This window comes from Ovis canadensis, chromosome 7 (assembly GCF_042477335.2).
Source record: "Ovis canadensis isolate MfBH-ARS-UI-01 breed Bighorn chromosome 7, ARS-UI_OviCan_v2, whole genome shotgun sequence".
NCBI lineage: Eukaryota > Metazoa > Chordata > Mammalia > Artiodactyla > Bovidae > Ovis > Ovis canadensis.
The window spans coordinates 80,089,236-80,098,447 of NC_091251.1; the positions used below are offsets into that span (position 1 = coordinate 80,089,236).

Genomic DNA, 9,212 nt, shown 5'->3' on the forward strand with positions numbered 1-9,212 from the left:
TAGGCTCCAGTTTCATCCATCTCATCAGAACTGATTCAAATGAATTCTTTTTAATGGCTGAGTAATACTCCATTGTGTATATGTACCACAGCTTTCTTATCCATTCATCTGCTGATGGACATCTAGGTTGTTTCCATGTCCTGGCTATTATAAACAGTGCTGCGATGAACATTGGGGTACATGTGTCTCTTTCAATTCTGGTTTCCTCGGTGTGTATGCCCAGCAGTGGGATTGCTGGGTCATAAGGTAGTTCTATTTGCAATTTTTTCAGGAATCTCCACACTGTTCTCCATAGTGGCTGTACTAGTTTGCATTCCCACCAATAGTGTAGGAGGGTTCCCTTTTCTCCACACCCTCTCCAGCATTTATTGCTTGCAGATTTTTGGATCGCAGCCATTCTGACTGGTGTGAAGTGGTACCTCATTGTGAAAAATATGGAACGCTTCACGAATTTGCGTGTCATCCTTGCACAGGGGCCATGCTAATCTTCTCTGTATCGTTCCAATTTTAGTATATGTGCTGCCGAAGCGAGCACAGCAGCAACTTTTCAATCTAAAATTAACTGAGTATTAAATGAACATCAAAGCTGTATGTTCAAAACCATATAGATTAGAAATTAATGTTATGCTATGGTTTCTGGTACATTCTATTCCTTTAAATCTCTGAATTAATCTAAAAAATACTATGGCCTAAAGTTAAGAAAAAGTAGAGTTAAGCAGAATTAATTACATAAAGAAAAATTTAGAATTATGTCAAGAAATTCTAAAACTCTGGTATTAACTACCCACTTTACCAAGTTATGGAAAATGCAATCAATTAGTATAGGTCTGGCACAATATCCTTGCAGTCAGTTTCTCCTTTTAGATACTTAGCTATTATGGGTACATAAAAGCACTATTATAATTTTTTAATTATTTTGAAAAGTTTTTCCTTGTATGTTAGCAATTTTCTTTTAAAAGTTACTTAATTAACAAATACTCTTGTATGTTGAAATGTAAATTTGGTACACTCCTTGTTTGTTAAGGCAAATTGGTAGCATAAGTTAAAAAATGCTTATCAGGTTTGCTCCTAGGAACTGGTCTCAAAAGCACGAACTTAAATACCCCCCAAATTTAATGCCTGTAACACTTATCATAGTATTATTTGAAGTGCTAACACATGGGCTACCCTGGTGGCTCAGCTGGTAATGAGTCTTCCTGCAATGCAGGACATCCCAGTTCAATTCCTGGGTCAGGAAGATCCCCTGGAGAAGGGATAGGCTACCGCTCCAGTATTCTTGGGCCTCCATGGTGGCTCAGACGGTAAAGAGTCCGCCTGCAACAAGGGAGATGTAGGTTCGATCCCAGGGTTCGGAAGATCCCCTGGAAGAGGGCATGCAACCCACTCCAGAATTTGTGCTTGGAGAATCTCCATGGACAGAGGAGCCTGGTGGGCTACAGTCCATAGGGTCACAAAGAGTTGGACACAACTGAGCGCCTAAGCACACACAAACATGGCTGTGTGTTGAATTAGAGTGGAATATAATGACACAGAGGAATTTTTTGCAACAATTGAAATTTAATGCAATATTTAAAATAACTTTTTTTACAATGCTAAGTTTTAAAAATTCAGGATATAAATGTGTGTGTGTATCATAATGATCTAAAAGCGGTTCTCCCAAAACTAAAGAAAGACTAAAATGAAATTCCTTAAAATATTATTAATAATGGTGGTTGTCATTTGGGGGTAGCACTATAGTAGGTTTTTCTATATTTTTTTACTTTTCTGTATTTTACCATGTTATTATGTTGAATACTATATTACTGTTATAATGGGGAAAGTCCCTATGTTCCAAATATCAGCAGAATGAGGTACTGCCTTCTTTATATAGATCAGGAATTTCCGGAGCTTTCTGTATAAGCTCAGAAAGCTTTTTTAAAGGAAACCAAGACTTCAGCAACTAGCACAGGATGTAGCCAGTTGAGCCATTGAAGAAGAGTGGAGGGGTCTGTAGATCACTAAAAGAGTGGGAAAAGTTCTTAGGATGGATACTTTCTCTCCAAACACTTGATCCTTTGAAAGAAAAGAGAAATAGAGCCTGGTGATGAATTCCTTCTCCAAATACATGAAAGAGCAAACAAAACAACAATCACTTATTAAGTGCTAAATATGTGATGTGTGCTAAGTTGCTTCGGTCGTGTCTGACTCTTTGTGACCCCATGGACTGTAGCCCACCAGGCTTCTCTGTCCATGGGATTCTCCAGGCAAGAATCCTGGAGTGGGTTGCCATTTCCTTCTCCAGGGGGTCTTCCTGACCCAGGGATTGAACCCAGGTCTCTCGCATTGCAGGCAGACACTTTAACCTCTGAGCCACCAGGGAATCAAAACACTAAGGGTTATCAAAAGTCTCTATAATAAAATGAATTTATTTATGTGTAGGCTGTTATTTCAAAATTGGTTTTAAGACTAAAGGGAGAGCATGAATATTTTTCATGTATCACAGATATACTTAAAAATATTTTATACTGAATAGACTTAATAAGGCAATGACCTTTAATGCAGATGCTATGAAAAATACTATAAAATTATAATCTTAAATTTGACTTCTCAAATATCTTTATGTTCAAAATTTGTCATATTTCTCAAGGGAAAGCAATTTTATTAAAAAATATTTACTTAGAAAGTAAATTAATACACATATTATTAGGTTAAGCACAAATAAAATGACATTTTAAAGCAAGATTAAAGGATAGGCTAGATGCAATCAACTAAGCGTATAGTTACTTGAAGTGGATTAGGCAAGAGGCTAACTTGCACAGAATTACCTCTTGAAAATAGTCAGGCATAAGCAGCAGTTTAGACTGCCTGTCTGGGAAAATCCCTCACCTGCACTACCTATCTCAATACATCTAGGAAGTTCCTTTTTCCTTTGCTTTAACAATAGGTCCAGTGATAAGCAAAACTGCCCTCCTCCAAAGCTCCCTGAAGTGCAAAAAGACTAAGAAGATCAAAGAACCCATTAGCCACTCCCTGAACTTCAAAGGTTTCTCCTCTGGGAACTCTGAGGAGCAGCTGTGAGATTGCTCAGAGGCTTCCATTACAGTGTATAAATATATCAATAACATTACAAATGTCTTGGTCACTATATTCTTTTTATATCCTTACGAAGACTGCATTTTAGGTTTCACAGTCTTATACACATATTAAGATGAGTAATAAGCCAAAATATATTAAGACTAGAGATCTACTCAGTGAGCACTGAGACACTCTTCTTAGCATTATGCTTTTGCGCTTTCTAAGTCTAGCTTTTCAATGCCTTGATTATTTCTATACTTCCTCATTTGGAAAAAAAAAGTAACAAAACAAGCATTTTATTTCACATAAGTTTGTGTTTTAATGCAATATTCAAACAAAGTCCACAAAAAAAAAATAAGTTACCTTTCCTGGACTAGTTTCACAGACAGTCCCTGAGATGACCTAAGCGCCTCTTCTAACTAGCTTTAGGATGGAGCTGACTCTGAACAGCAGGAGAGAGGGGAAAACCTGTGTTTTCAATAATATCACTGAACAAACTAACCCTGAACTTCACCCTACCTCTGATTTCTTTTACATGATGAAGTTCACTTACTTATTTAAAAGCTAGAATTTGTTTTTCTGTAATTTGTGGCCAAAGCACCCTACCAAAATTTGGATTCAATTATTAGGCAGTGGAGAGTCACTGAAGAGGTTTAAGCAGGAGACTGACATAATCAGTTTGCATTAATTACTAGGACAGCAGTGGCAGAAGTGCTGAGGAGGGAGGGGTGGGATGGAAGATTGGCTAAATGTTACAGAGGGCTTATTACGTGCTTTGTATTATACTCATCTAACTCTTTGCATATATTAATTCATTTAACCCTTCCCAAATTCTATGAGGCATGTAATATATTATTGATGTTCAATGAGAGGAATCAGAAGTCCAGAGACATTAAGCTGTCCAAGACTACACAGCTAGTAAGTGGCAGAGTCAGAATTTGAACCCACTTTAATTATAGACATTTCTTTATGCCTCCCTCTCACCCTCCAAGCCATATATATCAGGAGAAGCTCATCTCACTCTCAGCCTCAAATAGACCAAATTGATATCAAAGTAAACCTAGCCCCTTTCCAATGATTGACACAGACGTAGACTGACAACCCAATTCTGGTCTATTTATACTGCATACGGTTACTGAGAAAACTGAATGGCTACTGCTCATAACATAGTTGGTATGGAGTAGGCCCACAACAAATGCTAGCTACTACTGTTATGATTATGGACCATGATAATCAAGAAAAACAGAAGTGATGTTCAGAGAAGGAGAGCAAAGGAGAGTAGAATGGCAGAAACCAAGGGAAGAGCTCTCGGTAGAGTACATCAGAATCAAACAACATGGAGGAATGAAGTGAAATGAGAGTCAAAAAGAAAAGTTCATTGGGTTTAGCCTTTGGGACATAATGGGTTACCTTTGCCAGAAAGGGGTTAGTGGAAGGGCTGAGGTGGAAGTCAACCAGTTGAAGTGCAAACTTGCACCTGAATTGGAGACAGTGGCTACCTATTTATTGCAGATTAGCAGTTTCACTGTGATGTAAAGGCTGGGTCTCCAGATGGAGCACATTTATAAACTTTGAGCACTGTACTGGTCAAGGATAGTCGCTTTTGGATGAAGTAAGCCTGGAAGATATGTAAAATAATTCTCGAGTGCTGTGCTGAGAGTATAGCTAAACTGAAAACCCTGAGTTTTCAATGCTTTAATCAATTCAGTTCAGTTCAGTCACTCAGTCGTGTCTGACTCTTTGCAACCCCACGAATCGCAGCACGCCAGGCCTCCCTGCCCATCACCAACTCCTGGAGTTCACCCAAACTCATGTCCATTGAGTCGGTGATGCCATCCAGCCATCTCATTCTCTGTCGTCCCCTTCTTCTCTGCCCCCAATCCCTCCCAGCATCAGAGTCTTTTCCAATGAGTCAACTCTTCTCATGAGGTGGCCAAAGTACTGGAGTTTCAGCCTCAACATCAGTCCTCCCAATGAATAGCCAGGACTGATCTCCTTTAGGATGGACTGGTTGGATCTCCCTGCAATCCAAGGAACACTCAAGAGTCTTCTCCAACACCACAGTTCAAAAGCACCAATTCTTTGGCGCTCAGCTTTCTTTATAGTCCAACTCTCACATCCATACATGACCACTGGAAAAACCATAGCCTTGACTAGACGGACCTTTTTCGGCAAAGTAACGTCTCTGCTTTTTAATATGCTATTTAAGTTGGTCATACCTTTCCTTTCAAGGAGCAAGCGTCTTTTAATTTCATGGCTGCAATTACCATCTGCAGTGATTTTGGAGCCCAAAAAAATAGTCTGACACTGTTTCCACTGTTTCCCCATCTATTTCCCATGAAGTGATGGGACCAGATGCCCTGATCTTCGTTTTCTGAACGTTGAGCTTTAAGCCATCTTTTTCACTCTCCTCTTTCACTTTCATCAGGAGGCTTTTTAGTTCCTCTTCACTTTCTGCCATAAGGGTGGTGTCATCTGCATATCTGAGGTTTTTGATATTTCTCCCAGCAATCTTGATTCCAGCTTGTGTTTCGTCCAGCCCAGCGTTTCTCATGATGGCTTTAATGTGAGTGAGTGAGTGAAGTCGCTCAGCTGTGTCCGACTCTTTGCGACCCCGTTGACTATAGCGTACCAGGCTGCTCCATCCATGGTATTCTCCAGGCAAGGATACTGGAGTGGGTTGCCATTAATATGTAGGTACAAATACATAACTCTCCTCAGTTCAAATAGAAATATATGAATCAGCCTGTCTATGTCTTTACGCAGGTTATGAAAATTAGAGTGAGGTTGAAAATAATGGAAATGGGGACCATTTGACCATAGTGCTCTTTGGTTCCTCATGTTTTTCTGGGGCCTCAGTTCTACAAACAAAATCTGTGCTTATAATTGGGATTGCCAACCACTGTTATCAAATGGAAATATGGTCAAAGAGTAGACTGACAACATTTGCCCCCCTCTCCCCACTCCCACAAGTTCAAAGGGAAGAATCAAATTGTTAACGAAAGCATTTTACCTGTGAATCTCACAGTGTTCTAGGATTACATGTGGCAAAACAATATACTAATATCCATCCTTTGATTAAATTCTATAGCCCTCAAATTTGATGTATGCCTCTTTTTTTTTCTTTCATCTAGGATAAAACAAAGCTAAGGACACTCATATTTATGGCTTTATGTATTATAGGATTAGTAGGATTAAGAACCACATGGCACGTAAAATAAAACTACACAAATATTTCAGTTATTCAGTATGTGTGCCTATGGTACATACTGTTGAGTTAAGGGAAATTAAAGCATCTCTCCATTATTCATATCATCATTCCCACAGCTATGTTTCAGGTAGGAACACAGCTAGGTCTCCCCTATAAACCTTGGCAATAAGAGGAAAATGTCTTCCTGTTAGAAAGAATTAGAAAGGAACTTATCTCCTTCTAAGCTAATTTCAGGAAGCTGCTTTAGGATGCTATTTTGAAAATGCTGTTGGTTATTTTAATTTATTTAATGAGGAGTTTTCTGCTTCTAAAAACTAAGGTGTGTCCCTTCACTGTTCAAGAAAGAGCAAAGACAAGAGTAAGGAAAAAAAAAAAGTGACTACTGCAACACAGTATATTACCAAGCAATGAAAATACCAATTATTCAAATAGAGAAGTATCACTGTAGACTTCCCCTGCTCTAAGACCATTCCTTCCTATGCAGTCATTGCTCATAGTGATAGTCGTCTTTTCAGAGTGTCAAAACAGGCTGCTGCTGCTGCTAAGTCACTTCAGTCGTGTCCGACTCTGTGCGACCCCATAGATGGCAGCCCACTAGGCTCCTCTGTCTCTGGGATTCTCCAGGCAAGAATACTGGAGTAGGTTGCCATTTCCTTCTCCAATGCATGAAAGTGAAAAGCGAAAGTGAAGTTGTTCAGTTGAGCGCGACTCTTAGCGACCCCATGGACTGCAGCCTACCAGGCTCCTCCGTCCATGGGTATTTCCAGGCAAGAGTACTGGAGTGGGGTGCCATTGCCTTCTCTGTCAAAATAGGCAGATATGCCTAAAGAAATAGATAAATAGAACTAATTCTATTTCTTTGCCTAAAATAATGCTATTATCATATCAGCATATTACTCAAAAACGTGAGTAAAAAACCCTGAATATTCATTGAAAGAACTGCTGCTAAAGCTGAAGCTCCAATACTTTGGCTACTCGATGTGAAGAGCCAGGTCACTGGGAAAGACCCTTATGCTGGACAAGATTGAGGGCAGGAGGACAGAGGATGAGTTGGTTGGATGGCATCACTGACTCAATGGACATAAGTCTGAGCAAACTCCAGGAGTTAGTGAAGGACTGGGAAGGAAGCCTGGCATGCTGTAGCCCATGGGTTTGGGAAAAAGTCACACATGACTTAGTGACTGAACAACAGCAACACGAGTAATAAAGAAAAGATTTCTTAAGTAGAAGGACAAATTTCCTAGAGAAATCATCTTATTTAGAAGCTCATCATTGATATTTAAACACTGGGATATAAAGCAGAGAAACTGGAGCTTAGATAGCAGAAATCTTATTAGTTTATTAATTAGCAAGGAGGCCAGAATTTATTTGTAATTATAAATATCCTAAACTAATGAAGGAATAGCATAATTTAGTCAAAAAACTTAACAAGACCCCTTTTTATGTGTTAGATAAGTGAATACAAACTGAATGACTCAGTTCCTGACCTCTAGGAGTTCTTTACAAATCTCATCTTTCTGAAAATATCTTTCTGAAAAGATAGATATTTTCTTATCTGAAAATATCTTTCAGAAAGAAACAACATCAAATCAGCCCTCTAGTGTGAGAAAACTCAATGACAACATACAAGGTAGAAAGAATTTGAACACTTGTGGCCACTCATTCAGGACAATGGAATCACATCTATTTAAGGACAAGCTTATTTTCCACAGTTAATGAGTAAGAGAGTTTTCTCAGCAAAAATGACACTTCAACCTGTCTTGAGGAAATGGTGAGACCATTTTGGCCAGTTTTTCCTGCATGACTTGAATGGATCATTGTTTCTTTGGCTGAAGACCCAGGTTATACTTAGAAACTATGTGGTTTGAAAATACATATCTTTAAACATTGTGTGTTTACATTTGGAAATATGGTTTTGTCTCGAATTTTTTTTAAAACCCATAAATGGGATCACAGTGTACTTATTATTCATCTCATTTATTTACCCTTAAGGAACTTAGGAGTTCCTTCCACATAAGCACTTGTAGCAACTTGCAATTTTCCAGAATGCCCACATGCTCTGTAAGAACTTTGCTTCTCCTCAGTCAAGAGGTAGGGTCTATTTCCCCCTCCTCTGGAACTTGGACAGATAGAATACAGTAGAACCAACACTGTATAACTTCTAAGGCTCAGTCATTAAAGGTATATGCTTTTTACCTGGCTCAATTTCGGTCTTGGTCTCTGTCTCTCTTGGCATACTTGCCCTTGGAACCCAGCCATCAGGTTGTGAGGAAGCCCCAAACCAGTCCATACTAAGAGACAACATGGTCTACATTAAATCAAACTGAGGTTTCCAGCCTGCAGCCTCCAGTCAGCATCAAACATCAATAGGAGAGTGAAAAGTTTTCAGATGATTCCAGTCCTCAGCCTTTGGCTCTTCTGGTTGGGGCTCTGTGCATAATGGAGTAGAGAAAGTCATCTCTGTTGTGCTCTATGTGAATTTTTGACCCATAGAATCTGTGAGCAATATAAATGATTGTTTCATACCACATTGTGGGGGTAATTTGCTATGGAGCCACAGTAATATGAAGAGTACCAGTATAAGTTTATTTCAAATGATACAGAATGAATTGTACTGACAGATACTCAGATGACTTGGAATTATTTATTCCCTGGTAGCTCAGTCTGTTCTTGCCTGGAAAATCCCAGGGATGGGGGTGCCTATTGGGCTACCGTCTATGGGGTTGCACAGATTCAGACACGACTGAAGTGACTTAGCAGCAGCAGCAGCTCAGTCGGTAAAGAATCTGCTTGCAGTGCAAGAGGCCAGGATTCAATCCCGGTCGGGAAGATCCCCTGGAGAAGGAAATGGCAACCCACTCCAGTATTCCCGCCTGGAAAATCCCATGGCTAGAGGAGCCTGGCAGGCTACAGTCCACGGGGTCGCAAGAGTCAGACACAGCTCGGT

At 39.6% G+C, this 9,212-nt stretch overlaps 1 non-coding gene across 1 annotated transcript; it reads right to left on the reverse strand.

The window, feature by feature from the left end:
- Window positions 1–428: 428 nt before the first annotated feature.
- Window positions 429–535, reverse strand: LOC138444514 (U6 spliceosomal RNA). The gene has a single exon (XR_011258531.1). It is a non-coding gene; the product is annotated as a U6 spliceosomal RNA (small nuclear RNA).
- Window positions 536–9,212: the final 8,677 nt, after the last annotated feature.